Source organism: Stegodyphus dumicola, chromosome 10 (genome assembly GCF_044657685.1).
Source record: "Stegodyphus dumicola isolate Sdum_Otavi_A_Nest chromosome 10, ASM4465768v1".
In the NCBI taxonomy this organism is placed as follows: Eukaryota; Metazoa; Arthropoda; class Arachnida; order Araneae; family Eresidae; genus Stegodyphus; species Stegodyphus dumicola.
In genome coordinates, this window is record NC_140777.1 from 75,978,931 (window position 1) to 75,996,413 (window position 17,483).

Here is a 17,483-nt window from a genome sequence, read left to right on the forward strand (position 1 = left end):
AATATAGTGTAACGGGTTTTGTATTTAGGTAGCTATTTTTAGTAGAATTATAATTAAAATTGTTTTATTTCCCCGTGCTATGCAGCGCGTGACGAATTTTAAGAGAAATCTACGCCGGGAAAGTAAAAATACAAGAGTACGTGCATTTAACATTGAATCAAAGTATATTTCTGTAATTTATATTCACTTTGAATAAATCTAATTGACTATGTTAGCTGTAACCGTAATTCTACTCTTTTTGCTTTTCAGAAATTCATAAAACTGTCTCGTGCGGCCGATTTGAAAAGCTATAAAAGCCAGAGAGAGAACATCTCAGCTCAGTTGCTTAGTTGCTGCTATTGCGAGTTGTTGCTGCTATTTTTTATTATTATTAAGACTGTTACTTGAGATCGGATTAGATTTCTGTGAGCTTTGAAGTACGTTCTGTTTAGCGTTTTAGTAGTTTAAAATATAACTATTGCGTGGTATTGTACTAAAATCTTTGAGGAAAAATACAGCGTTTTGCTGTATTTCTTGTAATAAGAATAAATTTTATTAACTTTATCGGACTTGTGCATTAAATCTATTACGAACCCGTACGCAGGCAACACATTTGGTGTCAGATGTCGGACTGAATGCCTATTACAAGAGGGATGGAAGAAGAATTAAATCTGATTACTGCATTTGCTGTATTCCAAGGAAATCTGGAAGTTGCCGTAAAATCTGTTAAAGAAAATGGAAAAGAGACAAGATTAGGGAAGCAGATTTCCATTGCCTATAGGCGGTTGAACGAGGTTATAAAAAGAGAGAGTTATCCTTTTCCAGGAATTGACGACATTCTGGACACTCTTTCTGAAAGCAAGTGGTTTTCGACGGTTGATCTAAAGCGTGGATATTGGCGAGATAACATCCTGATGACCTAGAAAAGAAGGCATTTACTACGGGACAAGGACTTTGGCAGTTCAAGGTGATGTCGTTTGTACTCTGTATTGGGCCCGGCAACATTCGAACGTCTCATGGAGAGTGTTTTGAAAGGCCTTTCCTTCTAAACATCTCTGATGTACTTGGGTCGCATCATCGTCGGGAAGAGTTTTGATGAACATCTAGGTAATCTTAGAAAGGTGTTTGAGAAACTGAAAGAAGTCAATCTAAATTTGAGTCCCGTTAAATGTAAATTATTCAGACAAGAAGAGCATGTCATCTCTGCCGAAGGTGTGTGTACGAATCCTGAAATGGTGTGAGCAGTTAAAGATTGGAAACGTCCCGAAGATGTCCATCAGCTGAGAAGATTTCTAGGGCTCTGCACCTATTATAGGAGATTCGTGAAGGATGTTTCTTCCATCGCAAGGCCCTTCACAAGCTGACAGAGAGCAAGCAAAAGTTTTAGTGGACAAAAGAATGTGAGGATGCATTTAAGAACCTGAAAGAAGTTTTAACATTTACTGCAATCCCGACGTATGCTCAGCTCAACAGACCTTCCATTCTCGACACAGATGTAAGCAACTAAAGTGTCGGTGCTGCTTTGTTCCAAGCAATAAACGGCCGAAAACGTGTCGTGGCCTACTGGAGCAAGTGCCTGTTTTAACCGTAGAGGAACTATTGTGTCACCAGGAAAGCGTTGCTCGACGTAAGCAAAGCTGTAGAACATTTCCATCATTATTTATACGGTAGAAAATTCCTACTCCGCACGGATCATGCAACATTGACCTGGCTTTTAAATTTCAAGAATCCTTAAAATAAAATAGCCAGGTGGATAGAGAGATTCCAGGAATATGAAATCACTACCCGTCATCGGAAGGGATCATCATACAGAAATGCCGACGCCCTGTCTAGAACTTGATCAGAAAGTTGCCGAGATTGTTCCAAGGTCGAAGCGAAATACGAACTCCTTATTCCGATCACACGACAAATTACAACATCAACATCGGGTGATTGAAACCCATGGAGTGACAATGAAGTCAGGAAAGGCCAGTCGAGAGACGGCGACATTAAGCCCATAATCGATTTAATGGAGTTGTCAAACAGAAAACCTAGCTGGCAGGAGATTTCGACCTACAGTCCGACGACAAAACAATATGGGGCACCCAGGGATTCACTCCACATTCAAAACGACGTCCTACACCGAAATTTCGAATCGGAAGTTGGGAAGGATTTCTCATGGCAGCTGGTACTTCCAAGATCCCGGATCCCAGACGTACTCAAAGAACTACATAGCAGCTCTACAGGAGACCATTTCGGAATAATGAAGACTTTGCAGAGAGTTTGAGAGTGCTTCTCTTGGAGTAATGGAAAGGATGACCTGCAAAAGTGGTGCCCATTTTGCGATGCCTGTGAAGACGGAAACGACCAAAGAAACGCAGCGGAGGTAAGCTGCAACGCTGCAGTGTAGAGCACCTTTTGAAAGTATCGTTTTCGATGTCTTGGGACCTCTGCCACGAACTTTTAATGACAACAAATACATCCTCGTTGTCATTGAGTACTTCACCAAATGGCCTGAGGCATGTTCTATTCCAGATCAAGAGGCTGTCAAAGTAGCAGAGGTAAAGATACAGCAATGGATTTTCAGTTCGGAGTACCTCTTCAGTTAAATTCCGATCAGTGAAAGAATTTTACCTCGGCTGTAACCAAAGAACTCTGCAAGCTACTCGGCATTGACAAAACCAAAACGACCCCAGTCAGACGGCATGGTAGAGAGTTTTAATCGAATTATCCTTAATAACCTCTCTTTGGTGGTTTCGAGAAAAGAAAAAGACTGAGACAAGAAGCTGTTTTGCCCTCCGGATGCGCTTTCATCGCCTGAGGAATACATACAAGATCTTCAGGCCCAATTTGAAGTGATGCACAATTTTGGCACAAGAGCGAGTCCACTTGGCGACGGAGAAGATGAAGACCTGATACGACACGAGAGCTACTGGACATTGATTCAACGAAGGAGACAAGGTGTGGTTGTGTAATCCGACTCCACGGAAAGGCCTCTGCCCGAAACTACAGCCACCTTGGGATAGTCCTTACATAGTCCTAAACAGGCTAAACGACGTCGTTCTAAGCCAAAAGTCGTTTATTACGACAGTTTATCTCCTTACTATGGCCATACTACGTAGTGCGCATAATTTAAATAGTATAAGACCATAGTCTTTTTGTTTCTAAATTTGCAATTTTATGCAATAATTTTTTGATTTGTGTTTGATTTATTTTAAGCTATTTATTTGCTATTATATTTTATGTTGTTGTATTGTAATGTTCATTATTGTATTGATGCTTTAGTGGTAAGTATGCCTTCCTGTTCAGGGATTGTACTGTCCGGGACTTGCAGTCCTTGGGAAAGGGGCAGTGTTGCGGATTTTGTATTTAGGTAGCTATTTTTAGTAGAATTATGATCAAATTTGTTTTATTTCCCCGCGCAATTCAGCGCGTGACGAATTTTAAAAGTGGCCACGCCGAGAAAGTAAAAATACAAGAGCATGTGCATTTAACATTAAATAAAATTTTATCTCGGTCATTTATTTTTTAACTAGAATGAATGTAAATGACTAGTATGTTAGCTGTAACCGTAATTCTATTCTTTTTGCTTTCTAGAAATTCTTAGAACTGTCTCGCGCGGCCGATTTATAAAGCTGTAAAAGCCAGAGAGAGAACATTTCAGCTCAGTTGCTTAGTTACTGTTATTGCGAGTTGTTTATTTAGCTGCTGGCGTAAGTACGCCCTGTGGAGGTGTTCATCTCAAGACGGTTAGTGTGAAGGAGTGACACCAGTTCTGCTAATGGCGATGTGTTGGTGCTTCCCACACTTAGTCCTGTCCTGTCCTGTTGTTATTATTATTATTATTATTATTATTATTATTTTTGCAAATTCGCGGGGAGATCGAATTAGCTTTCTCTGCGCTTTGAATTACGGTATATTTAACATTTTAATAGTTTAATATATAACTACTGCCTGACATTGTGTGATATTGTACGAGTATCTTTGAGGGAAACGTCCAGCTTTTGTTATATTTATTTCTTGTGATAAGAATACATTTTATTAACTTTTTATCGGACTTGTGCATTAAATCTATTACCAACCCTTACGCAAGCAACAATAGAAAATATAAAACACTGAATGCAATTAAAACAATCAAAAAAGCCATTTTTACAATTAAAATTAGAGTTTCTACACAAAAACGAGTAATTCGGCCACCGGGAGAGAAGGCAAACTTTTCGGTGCACAAAACTAAAAGATTTCTTTTAGTCCCACTCCGCAAAAAGACACTGAAGTTGCATAAACTAACTTAATTCGCTATTCTGCTAATTTTCTAATGTAAAAAATTAGGGATGCTATGGTAAAAACATTAGGCTTAGCCGCACTGAAACGACATTTAAATTGCTGATAATTTTTCAATCTTTACATTCAGATTAACTAAAACCTTAACTGGAAGATATGAAAAACATAATTCAACAATTTTTAAAGCAAAGAATTGCACAATTTACCAACATATAAAAATAAAAATAACTGAGCTCAGGGAGCTGAATAAGAGAGTGGGTATATATATAGATAGATATATAAATTTATCATTAGAGACTTTTTTAATACCATCTGCAAGGAAGAGAAATTCAAATAAAACCATCAATTACTATATCAAGTAGTAAATAAGTAATTTTTAATTAGTATTTTAATTACTATTTCTAGACTTCTATTGCAGTGGAAACCATAAAAAGTGAAAAGAAAAATTCTGAATCGCAAAAATGCCAAATTCAAAAGTAAACATTTGAAGCATTGAAAAAGTAGTTATTGTCATGGACTACAGATTAATTGACTTGTCAAAGGGAACAAACCAATCTGCTATCAATTAACAATAACCAAATTAAGCGAGAGTGTTTCGTTACTCTTCCAAGTAAGGACCCAATAACTATTTTGCAGAGCCAGATCCCAAGTCATGTACAATCTAAATCAACAGAAAGACATTAGTCCATTTTAGAAAAAAGAGCTTTCATAATAAAATATTAAAAAAGTATGGTATTAAAAAGATTGTAGTAGTATTAAAAAGTATGTGGTATTAAAAAGATTGTAGTAGTAAAAACGATTGTAAATGTATTGGAGATGGTATTAAAGAGTTTTCTAATGATAAATTATAAGTTTATTACTTTGCAGCTTTAGTGCAAGTTATGGGCTTATTAATTTACTCCTAATTACTTTATTTAGAATTTATATAGAGGGTGACTCTAAATTGTTTTTACAAATTAAGAGGGGTGGTCGGATTCCATCTAGACGAGCAATAGAAGACAGGGTCTCATTCCACTCTGAGAGGAAGAAAAGAGGAATATTAGAATTCAAACATGAACTTGCAACAGTGTTGGGAAAGCGAATGAACGAGACCAAAAGTTGTTCAATAAGATATATTGTTTAGTGAAAAACTCACAGAAAGTGTTCAAAATACCGACAACTGGTTCTTATCGCTCTTCCATTTCTGACGTTCGTACATTTGGCGAACGTACTGCATTGCTTTCTGAGATGGCAAAAGAACTGCTTTCCCGCATTCTTCGATCAACAATGGAAAAGTTTGGATGACTTGGAATCCGACGAGTGGAAACCACTGCTCGTTCAATGTTCGTACTTCGCGAACATTCCCTTTTCCTTCACCGTATGTGAGGTGAATATCTGCCAATTCCCTGTACGTATACTCCGCCATAGCGTTCCCGAAAAGTTTCGGGCGATATTACTAAAGTAATACTTGAAGCGATGATGTTGTGCCGTTTTCAAGGATATCGTTTGCTCTGATTGGCTTTCTCCGGTACCAATTAAGAGTAAAATGCTGCTGTTTCAGAGAGAAAATTCGCATACGGTTAATTTTTGCTAGACCCTAGGAGCTCGTCTCCTTATTCTTCCTCGTTTGTACTTCCCTCATTTCTGTCTCTCAAAATGGAATGCGACCCTATGTTCTATGGTAATTGTTGCTCTTATAGATGGGTACAGTTACCCCTCTTAATTTGTAAAAAACAATTTAGAATCATCCTGTTTATATACATATATTCTTTTCGGGCTGCTGATTGCAACCAAAAAGGGAGGTGCACAACTACATGTTATAGAAGTCGTATATACAAAATTTCAACGTTCTGAGGCTACTCGCGTTTGTGTCATGCGAATTACATACATACCCACGAACAAATCACTTCTGAATCCATTTTAAATCCTGTTTGCAACCCTTTTTGGGAAAACCAGTCCTTTATTCTCTCCTTACGTACAGATGTCACGCAAAAACATATTTAAATTGCATTCGATAACGGTCAAAATGGATATTTTCGTGGAATTATGATACCGGAAAATTTTCACGATTACAATACTTCGTACAAGAAAGTAAATATAATAGATATTTCATTGCTAAGTAATATACAGACAACATTTTGCTTTTGTATTTCTGTGCGTGAGAATTTTTTTTTATTGTTAGCGGTTTTCTTTTTTTGGTGTCTACAATAATTATTTTACAATTATTAGAATTTCAATACATTTCTGATATTCCGGCAATTCAACTTTTGTGAGTGTGTGATTATGGCAAACCCTCGAGAGTTATCTGCCTAAGGGGAGGAATGCCTTCGTGGAGGACTTTCTAGGGGGAAACTGGCTCGCATACACGTTACACATGGGGAAAACCACGAAAACGCCCATGCAGCCCTTCCGTTCGCGGGATTCGAACCTCGGACCGAACTACTAGTGTTCAGCGACTTTACCGCTCGGCCGTTGGTGGGCCTCAATTCATCTTTTGAATTATCAGGTTAAATAGCAGTTTTAAGTTTAATTTTTCTGCTTATTTTTTATCATTATGGAATGATAAGAAGATATTATGGAATTATGGAACTTATGTGAAGGTATTTGCTTAATTTATTTTGAGAATCAGAATTAAAATAAATCTTGTTAAGTAGAAAGTTCTCGTCTTTTACATAATACTGTGCTAAAAATATTTCATTTCACAAGAAACACTGTAGGTTTAAATTAATCTTCTGTAATTAAAACTCAAATTCTGGATTTAAAAAAAATTCCGTAATCTATTGTGCGAAATAATACAAATATTGGAAGAGAAAGCTGCTAAATGAATGCTTGGAACTGTTGTTTTAAATGCAGCAAATCTGTTTAAAAATAACAAATGAGATAAAAGTGAATTTTCTAATCCGTCTTCAGACTTGCGTTAAATGCTTTTAAAAATCCTATTATACAGGAGAAAGACTTGAATGAAAAAGAAAGTTCTTTTCTGAATAATTTAAAACTTCTCAAAATACAAAAGAACGCTCATTTTATTATATAAATGTGAATTTTTTCACTAAAGGAAAGAATTATTTGAAACTTTAAAGAGAATATTTGAAACAAGGAAAGAAAGTGCATAATAAATTCATTTAAAATCCCTCCATTCCATACGAGCGGATTTAAAAGAAAACTGAAAGAAATGCTGGGATTTAAATTATTAAACAAACACAGAATAAAATAATCATTTTTATTAAATGTGACTAATAACATTTTGCTGCATTTTATTTTTATAATAGTATTTATAAATTTCATTCTTTCTTTTCTCTTCTTTCCACATTTTGAAAAATACAAGATTTGGAGTTGAAAAATATATTTACTAATATTCTAGAAATAAATTTTGTAAATAGAAGTATCCTATAGCTACATTTGAGTTATAATTAAGCACAGAGAAAACGCTGTTGAAACTTGCAAATAAAATGTTTTCGATAATGATCCATAAAATTAAACTTCAGTTTTCAATAATGTTTTTCGATAAGTTTAGTTCATTTTTGTATAGATTTATGCAAATACATTACAGGCATAGGCTTATATTTTGTTTGTCCTCTAGCTCTCACTCAATGAGTATAAAATTTACTGATATTGCTGTAAAAAGAAGAAATCATTATGAATTTCTAAAACTGAATAAATAAAAAAGAAAAACTTTATATGTATATATATATATAGAGTTTAATCCAGAACATATAAATGATGAAATTATCTCCTAGGAAATACACAAACACGAAGAAAATATGATATATATATATATATATAAATGTATGGGAATGTACATTGGTTATCATAAATTAAGGAAAAATCACAAAAATAGGATAACTCCCTCAAAAATAAGCCAAGCCGTGTAAAATTTGAATATGTTGCCAAGTAAGAGTAGCTTAGTAAAACTGCAATATGCAGATTAGTGGCGCTGCACTCGGAATACGTCATCTGCGAGGAGAATAAAAGTCCATGTTTGAGAGCAAGCCCACATATTTTACTGTGGTAGTGACATCAGAAATCTCAGATAGCCAATTCGTAACAATGACCTCCAGGCATCATTTGCTTGCAGAACTATGATGGAAAGCCATTGGGAGGCTAGAGGCAGGTTAAAGTCAAACAGAAGTGGCCAGATGGCTAAATGTGAGTCCTTCTCTGGTTCATAGACTTTGGAGGCGATTTCAAACCACAGATTCGGCATCTAGGAGGTTAAACCAAGGACGGCCAACTGCTACGACAAGCGCCGATGACAGATATTTGACATTAGTATGTGCCCGCAGGAATAGAACCTCTACTCCGACTCTTCTTAGATCCTCCCTTGCTGCAGCCACCGGAAGGTTGGTGTCAACGTCAACTGTACGTAGAAGGCTTCACGAAGGTCGTCTGTATGCGAGACGACCAGCCATTTGTGTGCCGCTCACGTCACGCCATAGGAGGGACCATTCGCAGTAGGCACGACAACAAGTCCACTGCACGCCTGATCCTTGGAGGGCTGTTCTCTTTACGGATGAATCCAGGTTTAGTCTAGAAAGCGATAGTAGGCGTTATTTGATATGGAGAGAACCTGAAACCCGTTATCATCTGTCCAAAATCTGTTAAAGAGATGCATATGAAAGAGGCAGTGTAGCATCTTTTTGGGTGGACGCACAGACCTCCATGTCGCATCGTAGATGATTATCTTCAACAGGAAACAATTAGGCACATGGAGTGGCCAGCTCGATACCCGGACTTGAACCCTATCGAGCACGTTAGAGATGCTTTAGAGAGACGTCTAGTTGCTCTCAATACGCCCCCTCAGACCTTTGCCGTGCTTGCAATAGCTTTGAAAGATCAATGGCTATCGCTTCCTATGGAACGGATAGACCGCATAAATGAAAGCATCACGCATCGCTGTATGTGCTGTATTGCTTTTAGAGGCGACCATATTTCAATTTTGAAGGTACTTTTCCTATAGCAAACTGACACCTTTGATTTGTTCATTTTATATATGGGCTAATTTCTATACTACCATAATAGCCTAGTAATTTATTTTTATGTTATTTGAAACCTTACTATATGTTGTATATTGTGGGTAATTTTCATAAAATTCTACATGTAACTTTTTCAGTAAGCGGGATTTTTGTGATTTTTCCTTAATTTATGATAACCAGTGCATAAATGTGAAAATGCGATGGAAAATTCGTATCGTCGTAAATGCGTATACTATTGTGGAACCAAAAATTGAATTAATTACTTTGGAATTGGAAATTTAAAAATGCAAAATTAGTAAAAACTTTAAACGATTAAAACAATAAAAATCGTTGCTTATTCTACAGAAGATCCCCACTTTTGAATTGGATTGTGAATTAGGATCCTCTTATACAATCACGAAAAATTCATAAGGATCGCGTTTCATCTTTTCCTGAACAAAATCAATATTCCAATTAAAAATTTGTAAAAACTTTAATAAAATATCTGAATTTAAATCTTAAATTATTTAAAGAATGCTTAAAAATTCCCAACATGATGATATACCAATAATTTCATAAGTTGATACGATTCATTCAGTACAGTATTTAAACTTAAAAAGTAAATACACTCACGTTTGTGAAAATTGCAACACCAAGAAGGAATCGTCATAATTGAATGCAATTTAATACACAGTTGAGTGGTAGTGGTACAAATAAATGATTAAATGTTCAAAGCAAACAAACAAAAACAAGAGATCAGAATCAGTATTTTGTGTGGCCACCACGCGCCGCAATAAGTGCTGCTACACGACGTGGCATGGAGTCAAACAAAGTTTGAATGTCTGACTGAGGAAGAGCATTCCATATCGTTTGTACGCGTACCCAAAGTTCGTCTGCAGACGCAACAGGACGAGGATCACGAGCAAGACGCTGACCAATGACATCCCACACATGTTCAATTGGCGACATATCCGGGGAACACGCAGGCCAAGGAAGAAGCTGTACCTGCTGCGCTGCAAAGAAGGATTTAACAATCCGAGCAGTATGAGAGCGGGCATTGTCCTGTTGAAATACAGCGCCTGGCAAGCTTTGAAGGAAGGGAACAGCTTCGGGCTGTAGAACTTCACGGATATACCGGTTGCTGTTCAGACTGCCCACAATTCGTAGCAATTGAGATCGTCTATGATATGCTATGGCGCCCCAGACCATAACTCCGGGTGTTCGTCCACTGTGGCGTTCGATAATGCACTCCGGAAGGTGGCGTTCACCGGCATAGCATCTGACACGAATGCGGCCATCATGGTACCACAAATTAAAGCAGGATTCGTCAGAAAACACGACATGCTGTCAATCAGCACGCCAGTCTCTATGCTGATTGGCCCATTGTAGCCTCAGGCGGCGATGGTCGTGCGTTAGGGGGATCCTGTATAAAGGAGTCCGTGCGCGCAGTCCACACTGCAGCAGACGTCTACGAATTGATGAAGCACACAATGAAACACCTGTAGCTATTGACCACAGTGCTGCCAATTGTCTAGAGGAAGCTGTACGGTCCGTCCGCGCCATGCGGACCAGGTGTCTATCATCGCGAGCTGACGTCACATTTCGGGGTCCACTCCCGGATTTCCGAGTTGTCCGACACTCGTCCGTCCACTGCTTCCAAACGCGCATCACTGTGCTGCTGTTACGCTGCACACGAGAGGCTACTGCACGATACGACAATCCAGCTTCACGAAGGCCGATGATACTCCCTCGTTCAAACTCTGTAAGTTGTTCAAATCTCGCTCTCTTTCGTCGACGAGGCATAAGTACAGATTGAGTTAACGTTTACCACTAGCAGATAACCACCGATAACCATACACGCCTCGCTACAGCCGTCTATTTATTCGGATCCATCAGCCGTTCAGAGGGCGCTGCTCAGCATACGCATGCGCTACGGATTTGCAATTCTAATCATTTGCATATCATGCGCTACTTTGCATTTCCTGAAAATTTCAGCTCACTCGCGTAAGTCCTTCATGGTGTTGCAATTTTTACAAACGTGAGTGTACTAGTAATTCAAAGGGTTGAAGCATACGCAAACGGGTTGGCTGCGTTGACATGTTTCATGGATTTCCTTCTCTCTAACATGGAATAAGAGCTAATTTCTGTCAAAGTGTCTTTCTCGAAGACATCCATCCTTTGTAACAGATTCAAATAATGTAACCTAACTTGACCAGTTTAACGTTTTCATTCATTCGAAGTTCCTAATTTATTTGAAGGGAAAGGTTTTTATAAGTAAGAATTAATATCATATATCATTTTCTCTCATAAGGGAAAACACATAATCTTGTTTCGCGGCTAGTGTAATATTGAAATTTTTCGCTCTTTAATAGCATAGTAGAAAATTATACAAATAGGTTTGCATAAAGTGAAATTACGGATCATGAAGAATTCGTTTCAAAAACAAATTATTTAAACACAAAATATTTCTTATATGACGAAAGATGCTTCAAGTTACGAACACTAACTTTGGCAGCATATGATTTTTAGAGGTGATTTTGAGTAACCTATCGCATATAATTAAAATTCAGAGACTTCTGGAAACCTCATTTCTATATTTTCTGTTGTTTAAGTCGCCTCAACAATGCCTTGCCATAAACAAGTGCCTGATCATGAATCCGGCTTGAAGGAAATTACGGGCCGATTGGATTGCGGGAAGATGATTTTGTTAAATAGAAAATATTTAAGTTTGGTGTTTTAATACTTTTTTAAAACTTTAAACTGAAACCAATTCATGGTGCCGGACAAAATTAACAAAAAAAAAAAAAAAAAAAAAAAAAAAAATATCAAATAATTCACATTCAGAATATTCATCATTTAAAATCTAATTCATAACATATTCATGTATCATTTCGACATCTTATAAACATTCGTATAGCAAATCTATTAATCAATCAATCAATCAATCATATCATATCTATCAATCAATCGTATAGTGGTAGTACAATTTAACTTATAGGTTTGCGTTGTGAGTAACCTATGTAAAAGGAAATATCAGTAACTCCAAATTCAATTAAACTCCATGTTTCTTAAAAGCCTCCCGGCTCAAACAAATGGAGGGACATGACAGACCACAGTAAATTATAAGCTGCGTAAATACACAAATGCAATTAAATTTTAAACACACATTTATTAATTTCTTGAATATATTATATAATTAAATAATGGATAACTGATCAGTATCCTACAACATATTTTTACTCTGAAAAGTAACACATAATGTCACACGCATTTACAGCTTACAAAAATTAATATACCTTAAGATGGAAAATAACACATATCTCATTCCAAAATTAACATACTCATATTAATTTGTAAGTTTACTATTTTTGACGTTCAATAGCTCACTAATTAAGCCGGTAAAACAAATCTTTAAACCTTCCTTTACAGACTTTAAATTAATTATTCATTATTCAAAATATTCTCATTTAGTAGTTTACATATATAAAATAAATAATTTCCGTTTAAGTAATTTGGAAAGATAGAGAGGTAGACAAATTTAAAAATCACTCACAGATGGAAGACAGTTTTTCTGGATTGAAGAATCTTTAGTGTCCAATCCACTTGGAAATGAGCTAAAACAATTTTTTTTTTTCAAAACACTTTCAGAAGTGTCCATTGAAAAAGGAACCGCCTTAAATATGTCCATTAAGTGAGAGACAATTTCCGAAAGAAAAGATCTTTAGTGTCCAATCTTTTTTCTGTCAAAACATTTTCAGAAGCGTCCATTGATCAAGGGAAGCATGATACCTCCTTCTGGAACAAATCTGTACCTCATGACAAATTTCTTCAACTGGAATGTCTCAAACATGACTATTCAAGTTCTCCAAAATACACGATGAAGCGGCGAAACTAAATTTTGGGTAGAGCACTTTTGGAACAAACTTCTTAGTCGTAACCAATCTCTCCTGTCTATGACGAACAATTCTAACTGGAAAGCCTCTAACATGACAATTCAAAGATCACAAAATACACAATGAAACGGTAAAATCAAATTGTGCGTAGAGCACTTTCTCCGTGCGAACAAATTCTCATCAGCGGGAAAGCGGCGAGAAAACCTCGCCTCGGACCGAGTCGCAAGCCCCCCGCAGGAGGTAAAGCCGCACCGAACTTTTCTTTTACTGCCTTACATCTTCGCAACTCAAATGTCTCCAAATCCGACGCAATAGCCGGCGCCCGCGAGAGTAAGCCACCACTCCTCTTCTTACTCTTAGCTTGAAAGAATCAGGAAACAGAATGATCTCTAGCCTGGTGCAAGCACCCAGGAAATTTCGGTTTCTCCGCCTCTGTGAGTTCATAGGCTTTCAAAAAAATCATAAAATTAAATCTTACCAATTACGGAATTTTATGTTATCTAAATTGAGAAAATGACACACCCATGACGAATCAAACACCTGAAAATCTGACAATGCAATCCGAAAAACATCTGTACTCACAACGTTAGAAAAAAAAATAGACTCCCCAACTAACAAGCGAAACTAGCTTTTACGAGCATCCAATTATCTAACCTAGTACACCTCCTACTGTCTTGAAGTAAGAAAACTGCAACTTTAAACAAAGCGACAGGAAAACAACTTCCGTTTCACACGCATTAGCTAAAAGGGCGACATTGTTAGTGAAAAGGCCATAAACCAGATGTGTGTCCTCGCAACCGTCTCTCGCCTTTGTTACAATTCCTACTCAAGAAAAACAAGTTAAACAACACCTTAAGAGCCTAAGAATACTTTTCTCCAGATTAAAATACACATGAATACGAATAAAAATATTAGAATAATAATAACTTAAAACTCATATTAATAATTGAAATTCGCGACATAACATATTCCTATTAGAATAATAATAACTTGAAACACATATTAATAATTGAAATTCGCGACATAACAATTTTAGCATTTCAAACTCTTTTGAGGTGTTGTGTCATCTATGATATTGTGTTTGTTGAGAGAATCGGGGCATGAGAAATTAACAACCTAGACGTGCAGAAGTTGCTGGAGCGCTATAAAATATGGGCTGAGAAAGAAAGAGCTACATATTCCAAAGCAAAAACAAACGGCAAATGGGAAATATCTTCAGAGGAAGGGGGAGAAAATGATCGTAGTCACTGATTCCTAAAATTTAAATAAATTGAAATAGGATGCACAGTTTTTAAGCAACGATATCATCCTGATAAGACATTAGTAAGCTACAAAAAAGCGTTTTTATTGAAAATAGCATTTCTCACTTCAGAAACATTTTAAAATTCATTCGTGAACAAATCCCATAACAGAAATCTTTTGAGTGAAACCGAGTCTTAGTGAGTCGTAACTCGGCTAGCCTTTAGAGAGAGGAGAGGAAGAAGAAAAGATGCCTTTTAAAGACGATTATCTCATGTTTTAACGGAAGAGATTTTTCTCATTCAAACAATAACATTTTCATCATTTTTCAGTTACGCGGTTTACTCGTTCATACTGATAGAGGAAAATAAAATCCAACTTTTGTCAATTTTATCTGTTAAATAATGTATATATCCTTTTCGTTTTATGCTTAATAATTTCCGTTTATGATCAAAAACATTTTTTACGTCAGTTTATATTTGGTTATAATTTTGGGTTATGAATTTATACACGAAGTACTGCTTAAATTTCAACAAGGCATTATCTGTGATTCGGGAACGAGTTAGTCCATTTGGCAATAATTATTATGGGGAAATTAATTCGGTTTAAGAATATGTTGGTTATGAATGACATCCAGGAGTAAATTAAATTCGTAAATCAAGATTAAGTGATATTTATTAGTTCCATTACTTAATACGAAGATTAACTAAATGAAGTTTTAATAAATAGTATGCATATAAGTGGTAGCACATGTCATATGTTTTTATGTTTTCTTAGAAAGCATCTGCGTATTTTTAATGCACCTTCATCACGCCTTTGCGATGTGAGGATAACTCTTTATAGTTCCAACTATTTATATTCAATAATTAAAAACGAAAAGAAGAAAACTATCATTTGAATAAATTTATGAAACATAATTCGTATTATTTATTTGAAATTAAAAAAGAAACTTTTAAGAGAAAGCTTCCCTCTAACGATGAATACTAAGAGTTTCACCAATAATTAGTTCAGAAAAATAATTTTATCTGGGAGTCGCTAACTGTCCTCCTAATAAAAGGCATTCTTGTTTCAGATGACCGGATACCTTCAGCGGAATATATTCGTCGAGAATAGGCAGACTCGTTGCTCATTTTGATGAGAATGTTACACAAAATGCAACATAGAGGACGACTGGGCTTCCTCCATGAGAATGGGGAACTATTTAAATTTTGATAACGAATACCTCTTTTACTTCCCTGGGAGAGCACCTTTACAGCCAAAGTATTCAACCAGCAATGAGATTCTTTGAATTATAAAATCTTGACTAAAACTTAAATGTCGACTCATACAGGTGTAAGAGTTGCCTAAATATATAGCCAACAACTAACATTACACAATAAATGTATGTGCACAGATCAAAACAGAATACTGTTATAAGTTATGAAATAACAAGTAACAATGAATGTATACAGTACAAGCAAAATAAAATAAAACAAAACAAAATGAAATGTAAGGTAAAAAAGTATAGTGAACAATGGGGCTCGAACCTGGTAACATAATTGAAATATATAGAAAATCGATGAAATGTAGAACGCTTAGAAATAAATAATAATGATAATAATGATGCCAATGACAAAAGAGTACAATGCATTGATGATACAGAAGTAAATGGCAGTAACATACTTATTACACTTTTTGTTTTATGATATGCAATTACAAATAAAATAGAAGAATGAAAAATATAAATGTAATAAAGGTGAAATCTTTATTGCCCTACCATTGATATAAACCAATCAATAAACAGTATAAAGATCCAAGGATTCGAATTCGGGGGCAAAGCTATGGCAGCCGGCTTCTCTACCACCCTGCGAACAGGGTAAAAAGCGCTCCTTGAATTCAGATTTATGTTCTAGAACACTGACGTAGTCCAGTTCTGATTTAATGCGTAAATTTATTTTCTTATTTAATCTTCATTCCTTTTTGAGTTTAACATCATTAAAGTCAACTGGAATTTGGAAAACTGGAAAAAGTAAACGAAATTTATTCTGTCTGACAAACTGACAACATGTCTAAATTCAAAGCAATGTTATACAGGAAATGCAGTTTTTTAAAATGATATTTTTTTGTTAATGGGGTCTGAAAAAGAAACTAATACTCCAGTTTTTCACAGAGTGTTTGATATCGAAATTGGATATACCGTACTTCTTCGCGTATTCGCCCTTTAAACATAGTTTCTGAAAATTAAAAAAAATATTCGCTTTATTTAAATCTTAAAATGAATTCGTTCATTTAGTTATTACTTTCGTTTTATTAATAAAGACAAACTCTCGCAAACTACTTTCAAAGGTCACGCCAAAATTTTTCCCTTCTAACTACTGAACTTTATGCAGGAACCCAATCACAGAAATGCAAACACAAATCATATTCACGTTTTCTAATTATTATTAATGGTGTGAAACCCAAGGAGTAGAACAGAGAAAAAGAACCGTCGAGATCCAAGTTATAGAGAATTAGAAATGACGATATCTTATCACATATTATAATCTAAACACGTAATCTTATAAGGCATTTTTCCCGCCTTCCTGGTGTGGAGGTCTGCACGCTGGGCGCGTATTCCAGAGGTCCGCGGTTCGATTTCCGGCTCATTTTTCAAGTCTCCCGCTTCCAAAACACCTAATGTCTCTACAGTGGCGCCCAAACTAAAAGGAAGGTGGATAATGATTCTCCACACCCAGGATTTGGCGATTGGGTTCCCAAAAACCCCAGTCGCCTTTTAAGAAAGGAGAAGTATATAAGATATTTCTTCCACCTTCTTAGCGTGCTTTCGTGGCGGAGTAGTCTGCACGTTGGGTACGTATTCCAGAGGTCTGCGGTTCGGTTTTCGACGAAGGCGTTGTTCATTTCTCACCTTGCCTGCTTCCATAAATACATAATGTCTGCAATCTTACAGGATTGTAGGTTTCTTTTAAAGAAATAATAATGCAGTAGATACCTATAGATTGTTTATCCACCACTACTTTTTATTTATTACGCTCTTACTGTTACCGCGTCCTTCGGGAATTAAATTATTCGCCTAATTTTCACCTCTCAATTTTTCGAACAAAATATTTTTCTCGAAAAATTTTGAGAGAAAAATTTTCGGCTTTTGCAGAGAAAAAAACTTTACATGAATGTTCAACTTATGCAAAAGCAGTATGCCCCT